This window comes from Plecotus auritus (assembly GCF_963455305.1).
Source record: "Plecotus auritus genome assembly, chromosome: 1".
NCBI lineage: Eukaryota > Metazoa > Chordata > Mammalia > Chiroptera > Vespertilionidae > Plecotus > Plecotus auritus.
In genome coordinates, this window is record NC_137770.1 from 140,923,614 (window position 1) to 140,946,675 (window position 23,062).

The 23,062-nt window shown below is 43.7% G+C and overlaps 1 pseudogene across 1 annotated transcript; it reads left to right on the plus strand.

Moving 5' to 3' along the window:
* The first annotated feature begins 14,078 nt into the window (after nt 1-14,078).
* LOC308249940 (tubulin alpha-1A chain-like) lies at nt 14,079-15,417 on the plus strand (annotated as a pseudogene). Its single transcript has one exon. The product of its transcript is annotated as a tubulin alpha-1A chain-like (transcript).
* Nucleotides 15,418-23,062: the final 7,645 nt, after the last annotated feature.

Genomic DNA, 23,062 nt, shown 5'->3' on the forward strand with positions numbered 1-23,062 from the left:
CACCACTGTAGCCACCTGGCTTGAGACTGATGACACCCATCTCTCCACCTGAGATGCCACCAGTGACTGGGACTCACGCCTAATGCTTGCTCTGCTCACTTCTATTGGGTAAGCTCCCCTCTCTGTGTGTAACCTGAGTATGACTCCATTGGCTTATTGAGGAGGTCTTCCCAAAAGACACAAATGTGTGTGAGTGACTCCTTCGGCTTGTTACATATTGGACAGTTATATATTAAGTCTTGGTTTGCTGTTGTGGGGCTCAGCATAAGTGACTCCATTTGGGATCCGTTGTCTTTTTTTTTCCCCCTTTAATACTACCTTCAACATACTTCCAAGCAATCTTGGGAAGGTCACTGACTTTGACTTAGTAAAATGAACTTTAGGCCCGCTGGAATATCTGAAGAAAAGAAAATGGAGACACTCTGAATCAACTTCAGACAGATGTTTCATGACCAGAAATGTACACAATTCCATTTAAATGAGATCTTCAATTTTCAAAAATACCATTGTAAAGTAGAAAGTGGATAGCTGTATTGTCAATTAATAGAACTAAAAGATCAACATAGGTAATTTACAGTAAAAAGAGAATGTGTATGCATCATGAGCAGTCCCTCTGAGAGCTTCAGATTCCATTCCAGGATTCTCCAGGTTCCCTTGTACTCAAAGCTAGCCCTCTCGCCCACAGCAACCTAAGGAATGTATTACTGGTAAATTTACATGCATTATCAAGAATACAAAATGGTCCTATTATTATGTAAGCAGCCACAGTTTAAACAGGCTGTCAGTCAGCTGCCTCCAGGCTTGAGAGCATCTAATTTGTTGGCAGACAGAATATTCCAACCTGCTTTTTCCTGTCATGTTTTTGATAAACATTATCATAAGCCAGGTGCCTTTTTGAGCTGTCACCTTGTCTCGGGCACCTGCCTTATCCATCAAGTGGAGTACCTATTAAGAATTGGGAACATTTTTTCAGCAGCTGATTCGCCAAGCTAAATAAACATGTAAATTCATTTTAAGTTTAACTTTCCATTATTTTTTCCAGCTGTTAATAGAGGGAACAGAGTCAGTAATGTGTTATGAATAGATGATGTGTGAGGTTGTCTTAATGAAAACCACATGTCCATGGAGATTTTTTCAGCCAACTATTATGAGAATTCTGACCATTTTAAAACATCCACAACATATCCCCAAAAGTGTTATATTGTACCTAATAATTCTGAGAGATTATTTATAAATATAAAACCTTGTGTTTTTTAGAAAGAGATTTTTTTTAATGCACCTGCCAGAATCTCAGCACCTGACCATGACCTCATCTCCCTTAAATGCCCCAAAACAGGGCATTCTCCCAGAGGAGGAACTGAGTGTCCTGTGCAAATACTTCTCAACATTCTTTATTTCAAAATGAATGGGAGTGAGAATAATGTCTATAAGTTTGGACTTACTAGATTTTTTAAAAGAAGATACTTGGTGCTTTCAACCTACCCAGCCATTCCCTTCCCGCTAAGTACAATCCAAACTTAAATCATGTGAACTATAGATTTTGCTTAAAACAAGTTTTCACTCCGAGCCAAACGAGCGCTGTGAAATGAGAACAACTCACCAGAAAGGATGACAGAGAGGAATCAAGGTATCGGGCTAGGCTGAGGTCAAGTATCCATGTCTACACCATTATAATGATGATACAGCTTTCTGTAAATGGAAACGCTAAAAAACTTGGGTGGAGGGTTCTGTTAAATGGTTAGGGGTTAACACTCCCCCCACCCACCCACCCAATGCAGGAGCTGAATGTGATAGAACCCTGATAACTCCTTCCTTTTATAACAAGCTCCTCATTGAGTGCAGACTCATATTGAACACTGGGAGAGGATCAGAGTGAACACCGTGATGTGGAAAGAAGAGCGAAGGTGCAGAGATTCCTGTCGAGGCAGAAGCCAAGTATCATTTCCCAACATGCCTGCAAGGAGGCACCGGGTAGACCGTTTGGCAGCTATTCAAAGTGCTCTGGTTCTGCAGGTCCCTGCCAACTTATGTGCTGAAGAAGAACTGTGTTAATAAATAGGATATGTGTGTAAAGGAAAAGAATATTACACCACAGTAAATGCCACTCTGCTCTGAAGCCAGCAGACTTTGGTCTTCTGTGGGACTGGGTGGGAATAAAGCACAATTCCATGGACACTCTCTTTGCTGACTTCTTTGCCCTCTTCATTGGCCAGGTGACCTGAACTGACCAATCATTCACTGCCTCCATCTACAAAAGCTTATGGAATATCTAAAATGTTGCAGGTATAGTGTTCCTGGCCTGGTCCTAGAGTCTAGGCCCTAGGACTGCAGAAACAGCTATAGGCCCAGTTCTAGGCCTCAGTGTCACCAGAGAGGACACAATTCTGCCTGTGAGTAATTAGAGATGAGATCTGCCCTGATGGCAGCAGGAATATGTAGAGGCTTCTTGGAGAAAAGGCTCTGTCTACACATCCTTCTCTGAAAACTGGCCGTTCTCCAAAGGCCCTGGTGAAGGGATGGAATGTCCTCTGGCCACAGATGACAGGATCCAAACTAAAAATGGACCCATGATAAGCTAAGAGATTCTGTCTTAAGAATTTGAATCATAATCCTGAGATATGATCCTGGGCCTTGTACTTAGAGATCCAAGAAGCTGGAGCTGGAACAGCCTTTTCCTACCACATGCACCTTGACAGGTAGGCAGGGGATGTCTGCCTGTGGAAAAAGAGCAGAAAGAATCAAACACCCAGAAGGAAGAGGAGATAAGAGATTACCTTTGGGTCCACCACAGTGACAGGGGAGCAATTTCAGTATCTGACGTGTTTGGCCCCAGTAGAACCAGATGTACTTCCCACAGTGAGGTCCTTGTGTTATCGGAGAAATCGTGAATGGTCTTTCTCCGTTGCTAGAGAGAGTGGGGTTTTGGGAATAAGAATTTCCAGAGGCCCCCATGGGAGAATGAGATGTAGCAGAAAGCTTTATTTGCATGGAATTACATCCCTCGGTTTCTAAAGTCCCATTTCCCTTAATCCAGTCCTGGAAGAGGTGCAGCTGGGGATTCAGCAGAGCTAAATGCAAACCCAGCTTCAAAAGTTTCCGTTCCATGGTGGAGCTGGGTCCTGTACAGCATTAGGCTAGTTACAGGCCATCAGTCCGTTGTGTGAGGGGTCCACATGGCTGTGGACCATGTGGGCGAATGCAGGGAAGCCAAGAGAGGATAGCCCCTGCAACAAGAGTTCCAAGAGTTTAAACCAAGAAGAAGAACTCTTTTGTTTAGAGTTTAAGTATCTCAAATCTTCCCACTCTTGCAGTGGCCACGCCTACTCTGGCCAATGACCTATTCTCAGGTGTGAAAAGTACCTTCCCTCTGTCACCTAGACTTTACTGGGCATGCGTCTATTCTTCCCCAGTCTAGTCCCTTCCCCCCAAGGATCTGCAGAGAATAGACTGGTGGCTTTGCAGCTTCCCGGTAAAGCTGCATAAACGGCATGCCGATAAAATTCAGCCTTCCCTTTGCTCCTTTGCTGTTAATTAGTAACTGGATTAATTTACAGCAGTATCAGTTTGACTTGGCCTAGACTGAGTGATCCAAGGGGCCCTTTAAATGAGCTAAAGCTGATAGTGCTGTGGGGGTGGAGAGGAAGGCTGGTCCTGGGAGCAGGTGGGTAGGGCCAGGAGGCTGGGCACTGATCTGTCAACCTTGCAGTTTCATTCCATTCATCTCAACTAGCAGTCCTGGGGGGCCTCCCACATAGGCTTCTGGCATTCCCTCACCCCTGCCTGGGGCACAGAGGCTCTCTTCACTGCCCAGCATAGAGGGCACAGTGTGTGGCTGAGAAACAATTTTTTAAATCCTTGTAATAAAGCATGGCTCTTATGACCTTGGCCTCGTTTATTCCAGTTTCCAACTACTGTCACTTTTATTTTCCCTAAAGAGCTCTAGAAGTGTTACCTGGGGGGAGCGTCCAGAGCAATGAATCAGCATACAGTAATCAGCCCCTCTGCGAATTCTAAGAAGCTGTTCTTTTGAACACTCTGCTGGTATTCCTTATAATGCTGCCTTGGGAGGGCTCAGAAGCTGCTTTTAAATCTTGAATATTCGTTTTCCATTTGCTATATATATCAGTCTTGTTCTCACAGTTATAAACTCCTTGAGAGCAAGGACTATATATTGTTCCTTTTTTTAAGCCTTAATATGTGATCACCTTGTTGCAAGAGTAAGTCCCTCATGAACAAATGACAACAGGGTTCTCGGTGCTCATCAGCTTGTCAGAACACACACAGATGCCTTCAGCTGGCCCATTCTCTCACCCACAAGCCCCTCCTGCTCTCCACCCCAGGGCAGGACTGAACTTTAAGGCCAGCTTCTCAGGAAGAGAGGCCTTAGGGATCAAAAAGACCAACCCATATTTCAGAAGAGGAAACAAAGGCCCAGGAAATGTCACCCTCTCCACACCATCTGGCTAGTGAGTGGCATTCTTCCTTTCTACTGGCCCCTGTGGCTTTATCAAACAGGTGGCTCCCTTTTGCTTTATGATAAAGAGGTGGAAGCCAGTCTGATGGTTACCTTCCTCTACTTTTTGGAAGCTGTGGGGAGCTTGGCTTCTGACATGTTTCCTGCCTGTGTTGTCAGATGCTCATTAGCCTGGCCCACTCCATGTTGGCTTGGCTCCTGGTCACAAAGTCCATTTGAGCACTGACCTGAAATTACTGGGCACAGGACTTCTCAAGACTTTTGTGATTTAAACCCCTTTCCTCCACATCTCTCTTCATCACACCCTCTAAGAAAACAGCTCCAAGATTCATAAAACAAGGTGAGCTCCCTTCACTCCAGCTTCCAGCCTTACCTTGTTAGAGTTTGTTCTGGCTCCCTGACATCAGCCATGCACACACCACAGCTTAACAATCAGCTCCTGGGGGTTGGTATCACAGAACCAGTTGTTCTCCCAAGTCCAACCTCAGAAGAGGCACATTATGCAAACAGGTACAAGATGAACAGTTTGGCAGGAGTTTAGTTACCTCGGTTCATGGAAACTCTTGCCAGCATCTATGCAGAGGAAGTAGTGTTTTAATTAATGGGAAATGTATGTGAGCCCCTCTCAGGAAACAGGGCTCAGAAGAGAGTCACGGTATGCGGCACCTTGGGGGTGTTTGTGAAGGAAGAGGTGGTTAACACAATCTCTCTGTCCCTCCTCCCACACTATGAGACACTTGCATTTTCATTGTCTTCCTCCGAAGGGGAAATGAGTCCTTTTGGAGTATTCAGCGCCAGCAGAACCCACCTCTGCAGTGATGCATAGCCACTGTGACTGCAAACACAGGCTCTAATGACAGTGATCAGAGGCCTGGGCTTCCCCCCACCCTCCTTCCCCAAGGTGTTTCTCCTCTATTAGCTTCCCCTCCACTAGCCCCTCACAGAGCTGTGCCTTCTGTGTAAACCACCAACCAGACTCCGGCCCTGATCACTGAATGAAAAGTGCTACTTTGTGTCTGTCTCTCCCACATAACTGTGTATTCCTTTAGGACACAGCCTGGCTATAGTCATTGGCCCATATTGTGGGATGATTCAACACGTTGAATAAATGAATAAAAGAATGAATGAATGAACTCTCAGATAAGCTCTGATAAACTCTGATTAAAGTGAAAATGATCACTGGGTCCAAGTGATACTCAGAATATTTGCATTCTAAAAGCCTTTCACCAAAGGAATTAGAGAATTTTAAGCACCAGGTAGTTAGGAGGGAGAGAAGTTTGGGGAAAATTCAGTGGCACATCATGGGCAGCCCTCAAGCCCAGGGTACAGATGATAAGGTGACACATTGTCTATAGAGAATATAAAAGCAGTAAGAAATCTGACCAAAATCAGTTTACTTTTATTATTACTTTTATTGTAAAATTGCATCAGCAACTTTAAACAATGTCATTGATAAAATACCTCTCCCCTAAAAAAAATATTTAATTGGTTTAAGTTTCAAGCAATTGCTGCAGTTTATTTCTAATATTGATGATATGTGTGTCATATGATCACATTTTTGTAACTTATGCTTTAATACATATTGTATTCTATATATAATTTAGTTCAGAGAAATCACGGTTATATAACCGCCCTGTAATGCCAGCACAGTTATACATGTTCCTTTGGAGAGTAAGTTTCTCCCAGTTCAGAATATCTTGTGTTTGCTTTGGGCAAAGTTCATGTCCGCAATCTCCAATGTACTACATGTTCTTGCATTTAAACAGTATGTTATAAATAAACAGTGACAGCACAGTGATTTCAAAGATAGATTTGAATTTCAATCCTGTCACTCTATGTGACAACCTGGAGAGGCTTTTTAAATTTTATTTAATATTTCAATTTTAAAACAGTAAAACAGTGATAACTATGCAGTGTAATTTCTTGTAGGTGAAAAGTTTAATTCATACATGAAATATTTTACTGAATTTTAATACTCTCTTTTAATATACAATTTATTCAGTTTAATTGATAATCACTTTGAAGTTACACAATGAATTCTGGAAAAAAAACTCAATATTGGTGATATTATTTCATAGGTGCTTAAATTATACTTTTGTAGATCTTTCCATTTTGTTGCTTTTTTTTTGTACTGTAATATTTCTTTTTAGGCTTTATTTATTTATTTTCGTGGTCTGGGTATATAAGCAATGTTCACGAAAAGAAAAATTTTATGATATTTCTTTTCCAGGCATTCTTCTTCTTTTAATTTTATAAATGTTAAAATAGGTTTGTTGTATAAAGGAGGCAGTTAAAATATGATCCACTCCAAATGACAAATATAAGAGAACCAAGATGGCAACATAGGTAAATGCCAGTACTCGCCACCTCCCACAACCACATCAAAATTACAACTAAAATACAGAACAATTATCATTCAGAACTGCCTGAAAGCTGGCTGGATGGATGTCCTACAATTAGAGAAGTAAAGAAGAAAGTACATCCAGACTGGTAGGAAGGGTGGAGGCACTGAACAGGCTGGTCCGACACCCATGTGTGGCATTTTTTTAATCAGGAGAGATATCTCAGCTGCGGTGGCCTCCCATGAGGAGCAAGGGGTCCCAGCCCCACACCAAACCCCCACATCCAGGGTCCCAGAGCTGGGAAGAAAAGTCCCCATAACTTCAGGCTGTAAAAACCAGCGGAGATTGTGGCTGAGTGACACAGAGGCTGCTGGAGATCCAGGCAGTTCCTTTCACAGAGCCGGTGCACAAATTTACATGGACTCGCTCCTCTGAGCTCCAGCACGGGGACAAGGGCTCAGGGGGATCCAGGGACATATGGAAAGGAACTGAATTGTCTGACATTGGAGCAAGAACTTAGGGGCAGCTTTCTCCCAGATAGGGGTGTTTGCAGGGGTCACTGTTCCTATGCGGAGATCTCCCCATCACAGAGCTGACTGACAATCATATCTGAGTTTTCATCAGCCTGGCTCACACTATTCGATCTATCCTGGTGATTCCTTGAGACCCTGCCCCATCCAATGTGCAGCCCAACCCAAGCTGTTTGCAGTGGCTTTTCCATATGAATTGACAGTTTTGGCTCAGGCTTCAGAATTTCCTTAAATCTCTCAAACGAACAGCAGCTAGCATCAGCATGTCTCATATCTATCAATAAGAGACCCAAGCAGCTTGGCCTCACCTGAACGCTTCCAACCCCAACACAAGTAGCAGCTATCTGAAGATCGCTCTGTAGCTCCTGCCAGGTGGCACCAGGCAGTGGCTGACTTTGCACCTCTCGGGAGGCTCCAGAGCCAGTGCACCTGGTGGACAGCTTCAGACCATAGCAGATTACAGCTCTATACATCAATGAGCAACACACTCAAGGGGCAGACTCAGTAAGCACCAAACCCCACTGAAGCAAATCCTGCTCCAGAGTGTCTCAGCTCTTCTACTGTAGTCACAGCTGGTTCTCACAGCCAATTGGCCTGGAGGTAAATTCCTTTCAGTGATGACAACAGCAATTAAGGCCCAACTACTGTGCACACAGCCCACACAGGGGCACACCTAGAGTGCCCAGCTTAGGTGACTAGATGCATTACCTATGGACACAGACAATAGGGTTGTGAAGACATGGGATGGGATGGGAGCCAGGTGGAGGGGGGCAGTGGGGAAAAAGGGGGAGACATCTGTAATACTCTCAACAATAAAGATTTTTTTTTAAAGAATCCATGAATGAACTGAAGTCATTCATGCTTAAAAAAAAAAAAAAAAAAAAAAAAAGTCAAGTAAACCAATAATGTCACTGGGGAAATCCAGGGCACTAAAATCATCCATTAAGCAATGCTCCCACTCAGACCATCTCTGCCCTATCATCTTATTTTACAGTAGAGGTCCGGTGCACGAAATTTGTGCATGGGTAGGGTCCCTAGGCCTAGCCAACGATCAGGGCCGATCTGTGGGGCGACCGGTGGGGTGATTGGGGGGCCCCTGTTGGCACCCACCTTGGCTGGCCTGGGACCTGTGGGCTGGGGGCAGCTCCTGTGTTGAGCATCTGCCCCCTGGTGGTCAGTGCATGTTATGTCAACCAGTCGTTCCGCCATTCGGTCAATTTGTATATAAGGCTTTAAATTATATAGGATTTTTACTTTCTTCATAACATTTCTCACTATCTGAAATTCTCCTCTCGTCCTCCTCCTCCTTCACCTCTTCCTCCTCTCTCTCTCCCTCTCTCTCCTCTCTCTCCTCCAATTAGAATATGACCTCAGGAGAACAGTTTGTAATGTAAAGAACATTTTTTGGATTATTTATGAATTAAACAACATATACCTAAGGCAGATTTCTATTCCAATCTGGAAATGCTGACCCTCTTTATGGTACTTGGAACCAGAGTGGGTTGACCTTCCCCTATAGGCTGCCAATGTTCTGCACCCTTTAATTAAGTCACTATTTTTGGTCAGTGGTGCTATGATATCTCAAGTTAAGTTGCTAAGGGCAACATACCTTTGCTTTTCCATCTTCATCTACTCCCTTCAAAAAGAGTACAAAAAAGATATTTTAAAAGTTCAGATGTGAAAAGTCCCCAGAGGAAGAAAAATGCCCCCAAAGTAATTATAAAGATTTAGTTCCACAATGTGAACAATTTCTTTCAACTAACACATTAGCAAGTGTTAAAGGTATTTGCTTCTTAGTCATTTTAACAGTTTATTGTGGGGTTCTTGGGAGAGAAAGAATATTAAAGACATAGAAAGACAGAGTTCCAGGCTCTGTGATTTGCTATCCAAGCTATTTGGGAGAGTAGGAAGGACCATGGGTAGCTTACCACAGCACTCTTAAGGTGAGGTTGGCAGCAAGACCCTAGGTTTGACAATCACTGATTACTTCCTCTCCCACATGCCCGCATTCAATCAATCTCTAATTCTTACAGATTAAACTCCAAACTCTTTCTCAAATCTAACCCTTACTATCTATTTATTAATCAACAGACTTTTGGTTTCCCTGACTTCAATATTGTCCCCAACCCTCAATCCATTCTACCTAAGGCCAACAATCAGACCATATCCTTCACTGTATAAAATGTTCCAATAGCTCCTCTTTGCCTAGAAAGGAAGGTTCAAACTCTTTAATGGGCCGTAAAAAGGCTCTCCAGGATGCCACTGCCTTTTTCTTGTCCCTCATGTTGCACTTAATGAACCCAACTCTTGTTGTTCTCTGAACACTTGGTGAGGTTTTTCACCTCTGTGTCTGTATAGGTTGACTTTATGCTCATAATGCCTTTACCCAACCTTCTATTATCTAGTTGATTCCTACTCTCCTTTTAAAACTCAATTTAACTGTCCCCTCCTCCTTGGAAACACTCCTCACCCATTCAGAATTAGGTTCTGCTTTTCTGTATTCCCAAAGACTCCTCTGTTGTTCTCTGTATGCTGTCTAATAACAATGTGTATTAGGACCTATTAACCTTATTAGACTGTGGAATTCCTAAGTTCAGAAACTCTATCTTATTCATCTTTATCATAATGCCTAGAACAGTGCCTGGCACATAGTATTTAATGAGTGCTTGTTGAATAAATTAATTAAGTAAATGAATATGTGAATGACAAAATAGTTTTTTCAACTTAAGTATATATTAGGAAAATCTTTAAGTTATATTTATTATGCAGTTGAAGAAGTTCTTTAATGTAAAAATGAAGTCAGAGGAACATGAGATCACCCTGGTCATTTTAGGGAAAGTTCACCCAACAGCAAGCCCAACCCCTCCTAGCCTGGATTTCTCAAGTGCCAAGAAGAGACTCCTTGCCCCAACTTATGCATGGAGGATGTTTTTCTCCAGAGTTGCTTGTTTAACACTTCTCATGGGCACTGAAATAACTTTTTACTGGATCTGTTTGCACCTAAGTTCAGAGCAAAAATAGAGACAAATGAGCTGCAGACAGGACAAGCTTGTTTGGGAATTTATTGAAATCATAATCTTGATCTGCAAACTTCTAGGAATATCTATGTGGTACCAAGACATTAACATTATCTGTTTCTGGGGAGAGCTTTTTCAACCTATACACATCCCATGTCCTCGTTCAGTCCCATTAGCTATCCACTTTCCCCCTACCCCTCACTTCTATACTTACTTGACTCTGAGAGGTTCTCATGGTTAAGAACATATATTTCCTTATATTTTTAAATTGATTTCAGAGAGAGGAAAAGAGAGGGAGAGAGATACAGAAACATCAATGATGAGAGAGAATCATCGACCGGCTGCCTCCTACGCGCCACTTCCTGGGGATCGAGCCTGCAACCTGGGCAAGAACATATATTTTGACAAAGCTTCCCAATACTCAAATATGTCTCAGCCTCACCCTGCCAAACACAACCCACCTGGGCAGCTGATCAGACTATCCCTCCACTCATGAAGTGTTGGGGCTATGGTCAGAGCAGAGGCAGCAAAATTTTTCCAGGACTGGATACCATGCTTTTCCTCTTATACAGATCAGCCCATCATTTCTGTAGTGTTTCCCTAAGAGAACAATAAGAATTAGGAAGAAATAACATCGTGGATCTTTGGAAAGGACACTATCAGATGCTACAAGAAAATGTGAATTAGAGCCCTGCTGGTGTGGCTCAGTGGTTAAGTGTTAACCCATGAACCAGGACATGGTTCAATTCCCTGTCAGGGCACATGCCCGGGTTGTGGCCTTGATTCCCAGTAGGGGGCGTGCAGGAGGCAGCCAATCAATGATTCTCTTTCATCACTGATGTTTCTATCTCTTTCTCCCTCTCCTTTTCTCTCTCTGAAATCAATAGAAACATTGATTTAGAGAATTCTACATCAATGACCATAGACTTGTCTTCTGAGATTGCATAGCCCCAAACAGGGTTTCTCCTGGCCAGGACCATGCCACGAATATGCCTTGTAGCACCTAGCCTGCAGCCATGTGGTAAGGGCACACTTTTAATCTTTAATGAAGGTCCCCAAAGGCAGAGGGGAAGGGAGGGAAACAGAGAATAATGATAGCAACTGCCACCAGTACTCCTTTAATAAGGTTGGGATTAGAAGAAAATTGTGTAAACAGCATAAAAGAACAAAGCTATTGTAGACAGGCATTGCCCTCATAACACTCCTAGTGCCTCTGAATGTCTAGAAACTTAGCTAGCAAGATGTTTCAAGAATATCCCAGACCTCTCATAAAAACAAACAAAACCTGTTGTTAGTCATTTATTTATTTGACAAACATTTATTGAGTTCCCTACATAGTATGTCAAGCACCTGGCTAAGAGACTGTGTTCCTTTTGTTTACTATTATATTCCTAACATTTAGTATAGCAACAGGCATACAATAATGTCCCATAGAATGTCCAAATAAATTTAAATGAAGAACTGAGGGGTTCTCCAGACATTTTACCAGTGAAATTTGTAAAAAATAATAAAATAGTTTTTTTAAAGTCATTCAAGCCCCTGGGGATGCTCATAAAGGCATATGTAAATGAGCGAACATCTATGTAAGAAAATCTATAAAAATTCCATAAGAAAATGCCTGCTCCCTCCCAATTCAGCAAGGCTGGACCTCTCCTCCACACTGGGAAGCCAAGAACACAGGGCTTCCTCTGCCCCAGCTCCAAATTGGAGGGCTTGTTTCCTAGGAGGAGCAGGACATCAACATTTCTCATTCTGCCTCAACTTCCTGTTGCTGAGGCCAAGTTGTAGGCAAGGGCGTTGGAGAGACTGGAGCTCCCTTAAGCTACCTGTGGAAGGCAGGCTTTACCTTCCGTGCAGTACTTCTGAGAATACTGGGTCCTCCATCACTCCTAGCCTGGCTTGTGCGGCAGTGGTCCCACACTAGGAGAGGCACTCTAAGAACACCTCAGACTGCTGCTCCCTAACCCCTTCAACCCCACCACCCCATCCACCCAATGCTTAACTCCCAAAGTGGAGGGTCCCATTCATGAAAAGGGGTATATTGTTCCTACTCCCAGCTCCAGAGCCCTGGCTCAGAGATTTTGTCTGGGGACAAACAGATCATAAAACAGCTCCTAATATCTTCCCAAAGGAACTAGCTTCATTTGCAACAGAGTGTAGAGAATTTTAAGCCTAAGGGAGTTCTCAAGAACAGTGGATGTTGTGGTTGGGAAATTAGGAGGAGGTTTGTGGATTTGGTGAAGATAGAGGTTAAACTATAGGCTGACTAATTTTCTGAAGACAGCTGAGGTAGGAGATGTGGGCAGACTCCTCATAGGGTCAGAAGAAAGATTAAACAGTGACCACAGGAACTTTTCCTTCAGGGAACCTGAATGTAATTGGATTTTTCTATAGAGCACTTTATATCTCTAGGACCGTAGTCAGCAAACTGCGGCTTGCAAGCCACATGCGACTCTTTGGTCCCTTGAGTGTGGCTCTTCCACAAAATACCACAGCCTGGGCAAGTCTATTTTGAAGAAGTGGCATTAGAAGAAGTTTAAGTTTAAAAATTTTGGCTCTCAAAAGAAATTTCAATTGTTGTACTGTAGATATTTGGCTCTGTTGACTAATGAGTTTGCCGACCACTGCTCTAGGATATTGTGGAAAACAATAGAGCAATGACTCAGCCAGCAACAGTGAAGTCTAACAGCTGGGAGTGGTCAGGGAAAAAGAAGACTAAAGCCCTATTCAATCCACTGTCATCCCAGGTGATTGTGGGCAAACCCAAAACTGTGCTTCCCTGAGGAGCAACACCAGAAGCTTAACACTGTGTTTATATTTTGGTGGATGGAGAAGTAGGAAGGTGGAGGTAGGAACAAGGGGAGTGAGACTTCTAAATAATCCAACCAGTCACCAAAAAACTAAACAAGCAAATAATAATAACAAGCTTTAGGGTGGGGAAGGGAGGAAGTATATCCAGTTTCCAACAAAAAATTACAAGACATGCAAAGAAATAGAAAAGTATTACTCATATGCTGGACAGATAGTGGACACAGCCTGTGAGAGCAATCAGATGGTAGAAATAACAGAAAAAGACTTCAAACTTGGCATAAAAAATCTGTTGAAAGTACAAAAGGAAGCCATGATTTAAAAAGTAAAAAAAAAAAGGTATGGTGAAAATAGAGAATACCAATAAAGAGAGAGACATCAAATAATATAAGAATGAATAAATCTATATATATAAAAGCCTAAGTGACCGTTATGACTGGTTGACCAAATGACCAGTCTGCCAGTCGCTATGATGATGCACTGACCACCAGAAGGCAGACGCTAAATGTAGGAGGTGCCCCCTGGTGGTCAGTGCGCTCCCATAGCAACCTCCCACGGCCAGCCAACCTTCCATGGTCCTTCTCCCTAGCCAGCCAACCCCCTGTGGACCCTCCCCCTAGCTGGCCTGCCCTGATCAGGCCAGCCAGGCCCAGGGACCCCACCCATGCATGAATTTGTGCACCAGGCCTCTAGTAAAAGAATAAAAATGTTTCACAGCAGGCCTACTCCTAATGTTTTCAGAGACCAGGATAAAAGTAAAAATGGAGGACTGTCTACTATATGTCTAAATATTTAAAATTTTTAAATCAGGTTCTCTTACATCAACTGCCTAAGAGCCGAGCTGTAGAAAGCAACAGTCTCTCCTCTTCCTCTCCACCACCCTCCTGGCAGCTGCAAAACAGCAACCATGCATGAGTGCACTTCCATCCTTGTTGGCCAGGCTGGTGTCCAGATTGGCAATGCCTCCTGGAAGCTCTACTGCCTGGAACATGACATCCAGCCCCATGGCCAGATGTCAAGTGACAAGACCACTGAAAGGGAAATGACTCCTTTAACACCTTCTTCAGTAAGACAGGTGCTGGCAACAGGTGCCCAGGGCAGTGTTTGTAGACCTGGAACCCAGAGACATTGATGAAGTTCACACTGGTACCTACCACCAGCTCTTCCATCCTGAGCAGCTCATCACAGTCAAGGAAGATGCTGCGAATAACTATGCCCATGGACACTACACATCAGCATGGAGATCACTGGCCTCGTCTTGAACTGAATTCAGAAACCGGCTGCCTGGTACACAGGTCTTCATGGCTTCTTGGTTTTCCACAGCTTTGGTTGGGGAACTGGTTCTGGGCTCACCTCCTTGCTGATTGAATGTCTCCATGACAGGAAACTCAAGCTGGAGTTCTCCACTTACCCAGCCCTGCAGGTTTTGAAAGCTGTAGTTGAGCCCTAAAACTCCATCCTCACCACCCTGGAGCATTCTGATTGTACCTTCATGGTTGACAACAAGGCCATCTATGACATCTGTTGTAGAAACTTCAATATTAAGTGCTCACTCTACACTAATCTGAATAGGATAATAGGTCAAATTGTGTCCTCCATCACTGCTTCTCTCAGGTTTGATGGAGCCTTGAATGTTACTCTGACTGAATCCCAGACCAAGCTGGTGCCCTATCCCCACATCCACTTCTCTCTGCTACATGTTCCCCTGTCATCTCTGCTGAGAAAGCCCACCATGAACAGCTTTCTGTAGCAGAGATCACCAATGAGTGCTCTGAGCCAGCCAACCAGGTGACTCACCAATGAGTGCCCCTCACCACAGTAAATACAGGGTTTGCTGCCTATTGTAACCTGGTGACATGGTTCCCAGAGATGTCAATGCTGCCATTGCCACTATCAAGACTAAGTGCAGCATCCAGTTTGTGGACTTGTACCCTATTGGCTTCAAAGTTGGCACTAATTACCAGCCTCCCACTGTAGTACCTGGTGGAGACCTGGCCAAAGTACAGCGAGCTCTGAGCATCCTGGGCAACACCACAGCTGGTGCTGAGGCCTGAGCTCACCTGGACCATGAGTTTGATCTGAGGTGTGCCAAGCATGCCTGTGTCCCCTGGCACATGGATGAGGGCATGGAGGAAGGAGAGTTTTCTGAGGCCTGTGAGGACATGGATGCCCTTGAAAAGGATTATGAGGAGGTTGGTGTGGATTCTGTTGAAGGAGATGATAAGGAAGAAGGAAAGGAATACTAAGGTTAAAATGTCACAATGGAGCCGAAACTGGTTTGGCTCAGTGGATAGAGCGTCGGCCTGTGGACTGAAAGGTCCCGGGTTCGATTCCGGTCAAGGGCATGTACCTTGGTTGCGGGCACATCCCCAGTGGGAGGTGTGCAGGAGGCAGCTGATGGATGTTTCTCTCTCATCGATGTTTCTAGCTCTCTATCCCTCTCCCTTCCTCTCTGTGAAATATCAATAAAATATATTTTTTTAAAAAATGTCACAATGGTGCTGCTTTTACAGGGAAGTTAATCTGTTTTAAACATTGCAAATTACAGGCCTATGCTTTAAAACACTATTCTTTGGCCCTGGCCACTGTGACTCAGTTGTGTGAACACTGTCCTGTGCAGTGAAAGGGGTCACTGTTTTGATTCCAGATCAGGGCACAACCGATCAATGTTTCTCTTTCAGATCCATGTTTCTCTCTCTCTTTCTCTCCCTCCTTTTCCTTCCTCTTTCTCTAAAATCAATAAAAAACATATTTTTTAAAAAACAACCACGATGCTTTGTACAGACCCAAACTGTTCATTTCTCTGATGGATTAACAAACTGTTTAAAAATGTTTTATCCTCACTCTTTGAAAAGTGTACTTGATAATGACATAGATATTTGAAGTATGATTTTAAACAATGCAGCTCACCAAGCTCTATCTCCCAACTTCCTCCAAGAGTTGCTATGGGCCACTGGAAGTACATCAGTCCTCAGACCCAGGAAAGAGGCCTGTGCAAGCCCTGGAGGTGAGCTCAGAGCCACTGGAGCAGGAATCTCTGGGTTTCAGGCACCCCAGAACCTGGTCTAATAAGAACAGCCATTCTCAAACTCGAGCAGTCCTCAGCATCATCGAAAGAGCTGTTAAAACACTGATTGCTGGTCATATCCCTTAGAGGTTTTGATTCAGTAGTTCTGAGTTAGAGTCCAAGCCTTTGCATTTCTAACAAACTCCTATGTGATGTGATGCTGATGTTTTGGAAACCACATTCTGAGAACCACTAGTCTTGGAAGGAGAGGGACCACAGGCTCTGGATGGGCAGTTTCATTGTTCTTTGGGGAGAGCCTCAGCTGGAGGAGAGCCAGAGCAGGGTCTTCTTTATCACAGGGCCACTTGGTGGCAGCAGAAGGTATACCAGGCAGTGTGAGAGAGTGCAGGAGATAATGCATAAGTGGGTGTCGGCACCTCTGAATGCAGCATTCTTCAATCATTTGATCAGGACACATACTCCCTAGCAACAGATCAGCCACTTTACTCCAAGTCTAAGTGCGCCAGGGGCACAAGGATGCTTTCATTCCTTCTATCACCAGTCATGGGATGGCACAGCAGCAGGGTCAACTGAGGTTCCACAGAGAACAGAGATCACTTTGTTTACTCTGAAAAATGCTAACTAAAGTTATTTGATCACTGAACCTTTTTCTGGAGTATCATCTATTAGCATCACATGCAAGTATTTTGGGAAACACAGTACTGCCCTGTTCTAACAGGAAGTTCAACCACCTCACACATCAAACTATGAAAAAGGTAACCAAGTAATCAAAGAAATATTTATTTCCTTTTAAGAGTTGTCAAAGGACTAAACTGTGAACAGCAGAAGAAAAAACTAAAAACAAGATGACATTGTTAAATCAGTGTCCATTGTCTTTACATAAAGAGGCAGAAAACTTGTTCTGTAGGCATTCAAATAAACTCCATCCTGGCTAATTGCATTTTTTATCCAACAGATTGATTTTATGATGTAATATACAGCTATAGTCTTACATTATATCAAAGCAAGAGTAAGCTACTTAAAAAAAAAATAAAGGTCATGAATTCTTTCTATAGGACTGCCATGACCAAGGTCTCAAAACACCAAGCCATGAACAAGCTGAAAATAAGTTAGTCAGCATCACCCACAACAGACTTTCCCATCTTGAACTTCTTTTCCTTCCATGTTAGTCAGGAGGTCAACATTAGCCTTCTTATTTTCCAAAGCAAGAGCCAGCACACAAAGGAAGTGACTTTCTCAAGGCCACAGAGTGTGTCTCCACCTGGCCCCTGGATGACCATCTCTCCCAGGCAGCATGGAGGTTATGTGTGCCAGAAGGTGAAGGGTTAATGTGCAATTTAGCCTCTTGAAATAACCCCCCTGAATTCACTCAAGGACATCCTTTAAATTCCTTTCCTCCAGCACTTTGTTTGCAAGTCCATAAATAGCTCCTCTTCAAACACATATGAAAGCCCAGCCTAATAAAAGAGGCAAAACTGTTTCTGGGCTGAAGTGCTTATTGTATTTGCACAGGTCAGAGCTATGGTGTTCACTCTGATCTCAGTAAATTCCAGTACAGCCGGCTCATTCTTGAGATTCCCATGAAATAGGGACATTTTCTCCCCCACTGCCATTGCATACTAGAAGGCTGCCTGTTCTCCAGCAAGTACAGATTGAGATGCTCAGATGCCCTGTTTGTAACAGCAATGGAACATTAGGGGTCACTTCAGCTACAATTTAGAAAAAGAAAATGTCTCCTGCTTTGTTGTTGGAACTTGCCTTAGATCACTAGCAAACAGTGATGGTGGATGACAGAGGAAAGGAATCCTACTTTAGGTTGCTCTCTGAGAAGAGGCTAAATGCTGTTTTTGCATGCCAACTTAATACAGGAAGAGCTGCTTACAAGTCATCTGATTCAATCCTCTAATCCTAATATATAAAAATTCAGGGGCCGTCATGACCGAAACAACCAGACGGATGACCGAACACAGGCTGCGTGGGGCAACCAGGCTGGCAGGGAGGTTAGTGAGGGATGACCAAACAACTGAACAGCAGGCTGCATGGGGCGACCAGGCCAGCAGGGGGGTTAGTGAGGGATGACCAAACAACTGAACAGCAGGCTACGTGGGGCAACCAGGCAGGCAGGGGGATTAGTGAGGGACAACCAAATGACTTAACTGCAGGCTGCATGGGGTGACCAGGCTGGTGGGGGGGGGGGGGGCGCAGTTGGGGGCGACCAGGCTGGCAGGGCAGAGGTAGTTAGGGGCAACCATGCCAGGATGGGGACAGTTGGGGGTGACCAGGCCAGCAGACAGGGGCGGTTAGGGGGGATCAGGCTGTCAGGGGGGGCAGTTAGGGGCAATTAGGCAGGCAGGCAGGCAGGTGAGCAGTTGTGAGCCAGTGGTCCTGGATTGTGAGAGGGATGTCCAACTTCCAATTTAGGCCTGATCCCAGGGATCAGGCCTAAACTGGCAGTTAGACATCCCCTGAGGGGTCCCGGATTGGAGAGGATGCAGGTTGGGCTGAGGGGACCCCCAACCCCCATGCACGAATTTCATGCACCAGGCCTCTAGTTTTACAAATAAGAAAATCTAGACCTGAGTATTTGAGCAGCTTGCCTTAGGTAGGTAGTAGATAGGTAGGTAGGTTGGTGGGAGGGTGTTAGGTGGTAGGTAGGTAGGGGGTAGGTAGGTAGGTAGGTAGGTAGGTGGTAGGTAGGTAGGAAGTAGGGTGGTAGGTAGGTAGGAAGTAGGGAAGTAGGTAGGTAGGAGGTAGGCAGGTGTGTAGACAGGAGGTAGAGAGGTAAGAAGTAGGGAAGGAGGTACATAGCTAGTAAGAAGCTGGTAGGAAGTAGGTAGGTGGGTACTCTGTCAGGAACCAGGTCACCTCATCTGGCCATAGACTTCTTTATATGCACATAACAAGATCAATAAAGAATTAGACAATTCTTGTATGAAAGCTTCTCAACTTATTCTTAAAATAGCAATTTGACTATCTGAGGTAATTAGTTAAACTATGAAAAAGAATGTCATCAAGACTTTGGAGCTCCTAATAAGTAATTTGTCAGTAACTCTTGTAATAACCTCTTATTTTTCCTCAATGTTCCTAAACTTCTACATTTACAAAAAGAGCAAAACTAAGTAATTTTATGACTGTTTCCAGTAGTTTGTATGACTTTCCAGGTTCCCAGCTGCTTTATTCTGGACACTGTACCTATTAACAATACCTTTTGCTCATGACACAGCATAACAAGTTGCTAACACTGATGAAAAAAAAACACACAACTCAGTAGATTACTGAATTAATTAAAAGAAAAAAAGCCTGGGACACTTCCCTGAAGGAAAAAATATATATACATTCCCTGATGTCTTGTCTTGTGGCAGCAGCAGACACAGATGGCCTGTTAGAGACAATAACTTTTCCACAGTGGGAAGAGTCGCCTTCGGAAACACAGCTCCCATTATTTCAGGAGGGCATTTAAGGACATGGATTCTTGGCTTGAGGACCTTGCCCAGCAGAATTAGCCTATTTGCCTAGTGCTGCCATCCACTAGAGGGAGTCAGGGTCCTTCTTTGGAAAGCTATGGGGAGGGAAAAAAGACAAAAACAAAATGACCCAAACCTGCAGTCCTCTGAAATACAAACAGAAGGATGGGCTGGAAGAGGGTAAATGTGTCACTTCTGCCTCGGACATGTCTATCTCTGGAGAACACTTAATTCATGATCTAGCTCTTCCTTCAGCACACAGTTATTGACTACATGATGTATGTCTAGAGTAGACAATGAGAACACTCACTCAACATCAACACACACAGGAAGACCAGCCTTACAGGCATTTTGGAGTGATATGTGGGGAAGAAGAAGCTAGGAACCTGTGATTTTTATTTACTAGTGGACAACTGGTCTACCGTCACCTCACGTTCAACTGACCTCAGTGATAACCTAAGCATGAGTAACAAGTCCATCGCAGTTGCTTCATCTCTTTCTGACTTTGGCCAAATTCAAAGGTAGTCAAGCTTGTAAGCAAGGAAATTAAGCAAGATCCCTTTTCCCCCTGAAGATTATAATTCTTCCCTATAACCAATTCCTGCAATTTAGTGTTAAGGAGATATTTCTTGGGGTCTTTCATGATCTCCTATTAAAACACCACAGATATGTGGGCAAAAGGTATATTATGGTATCACTTACAATCCTATCTAATAAAGAGGGAATATGCTAATTAACCATCACACCCTCAAAAAGATGGCGGCGCCCACAGCCAATAAGGAGGGAATATGCTAACTGACTACCACGCCCTCAAATATGGTGACGCCCACAGTCACAAGATGGTGGCGCCCAGTCCCCTCAGCCCTGCCAGAGTCCCCCAGTCCCCTCAGCCCTCCAGCCACCCAGGGCCAGCCCAAGGTGCAGGCAAGCCTTGGATGGTGGCTGCCCAGCCACCCAGGGCTGGCCTGAGGGATAACCAAATGACTGAACAAGCAGGCTGCATGGGGAGACCAGGCTGGCAAGGGGGTTAGTGAGGGACGACCAAATGACTGAACAGCAGGCTGTGTGGGGCAACCAGGCCAGCGGGCGGGCCGTGAGGGGCGACCAGGCTGGCAGGGGGGCAGTAAGAGGTGACCAGGCTGGTGGGGGGACAGTTGGGGGTGACCAGGCCAGCAGGGGGGCCAGTTAAGGGTAACCAGGCCAGCAGAGGGGGGTAGTTGGGGGTGACCAGGCCAGCAGGGGGGAAGTTAGGGGTGACCAGGCTGGCAGGGGGGGCAGTTAGGAGCAACAAGGCCAGCAGGGAGGGGGCAGTTAGGAGTGACCAGGCAGTCAGGCAGGTGAGTGATTAGGAGCCAGTGGTCCAGGATTATGAGAGGGATGTCCAACTGCCAGTCTAGACCAGCAGTTGGACATCCCCTGAAGGGTCCCGGATTGGAGAGGGTGCAGGCTGGGCTGAGGAAACCGCCACCCCCCCCCCCCCCCCCCGTGCACGAATTTCATGCACCAGGCCTCTAGTACTACATAAAAAAGAGATTGGATAGCTCCATACCAAGGGAACAGTAGAATAAATCATGATGAAACCACATGAATGCTTTATGATGACTCCTTTAAAATCATGCTTTAATAATAGCTTTAATGACATTAGAAATGATTGCAAGTTTCTGTTAAGTAAAATATAGCATATTGCGGATGTGAGATACAAAATTATCTTTACCTTTTTAATTTAAAAAACAAGTCTCCAAAATGCTACGACCCATATCTCTGAAAGAGAAAGTTACAAATGGACTTTAGCTTCTGTCTTAATTTTTTGTATTTTCAAAAAACACTTGTTTATATGAATACTTACTAATTTTATAATCACAAAGAATTTATTTTATATGCCATTATTCCTGAGAAAAGTGATAGCTTACTTTTTTGTAATCATCAAAAGGGAGATTTAAGCTGCTAACCAAGGACAAGGAGAATGCTGGGCAACATGGAGAGGGGAGAGGGAGTGAATGGAAGATTGATAAACAGGTGGTGTTAGGATATTAAGGACTCATTTCACCTGCCTCCCTGGTAGGAGGGCAGCACTGGGCCCAGCCAATCACTGTTCTCCAGGATCAGAAAAAAAGAAAAGACATTATTGAAGACATTGCCTAATGAAAACAAGCCCTTTCAATAGAGACAAATTAATATATGGACTGTGAGATATTTGCTCGATGGCTTTGTGAGGCAGAGAAATCAGAAAAATTAGTTGCCATTTAAAGTTTTATTCTGCTTAGCTCAATGCACATTGATTATGAATGTTACAAATAATGTTTAACAAACTCTAAATGGTTCTCTGTATTTCATAGGATTCATTTGGTCATTTTCAAATGTCTACTAATGGCTGTATTTTATACATAGAAAGACATATACCATGTAGTTGATGTATTTGGCATGAAGAAAGGGAACATTACTTGGTAAAGTGATATTAGCAGGAAAATAGCACCTGGATAAGGGGGTATTTCAAACATATGTTATTATTTGAAAGAAAGCTTGGAGGTGTCACTTTCAGGTGCAGGAAGTCCTTCTTTGAGCTTATTTCTTTTCAAGACCTTGGGTAGGGTATGGGCAATCCAGAGAGTAATGTCTGGAAGAAGAATGGTCTGAGAAGAAGCAAGAAAACTAGAATGGCTGACTAAGAATATCTGAAAACATGCATATGATACCTAAGATTTTGCTATCAAATCACGGAAGTCTAAATAACAATTGTACCAGCTACTTTACCAGTCCTGTGGATCTTATCTGGCTGTATGAAATGAGAAAAGGTTGTCAGGGTCTGAAATATGGTGAATGGGAAAAGGAAGATTATGAAAATTGGGGGAATGATTAAATATTTATCAATGAACAGACCCTCGAAGCTATTGAGATTAAGTAATCAAAGATTATAAGTAATGAGTAAAAAAATACATGGAGAAAGTTGTAGAAGACACAGAGTTCTATCATAAATGTCAGAAGGTCTGACAGCTTAGTAAGGGTTGGTGCCCTCCAAGTATGAATCCTGAAAGCCTTCTCCCTGTTGTCCTCACATTGCCTCAAGCCATGGCCCTTACTGTGGAGGAAATGGAAACCATAAAATTGATCATTTTGGCCAGGTAGCTTAATCTCTAGACTTTGAACTTGTAAATGTTCCTATGTTGCTCTCCAACTTTCTTATCTCTTTGTGGTGGATCTTGTTTATCTGCCTATACTTGAAATTGTAAATGATTAACTGCTAGGAACTAAATGTCTAATCCATTTGGCAGTTTCCCAAAACAGATACTTTCCCTCAACAGCCAATATTCTGCTGGGTTTTTTTTTTTTTTTTTTCAGAGAAACTTTTCTTTCAAATTGTAAGAATGGTCCCTTTGGAAAGTGCACTTTTATTTTATTTAT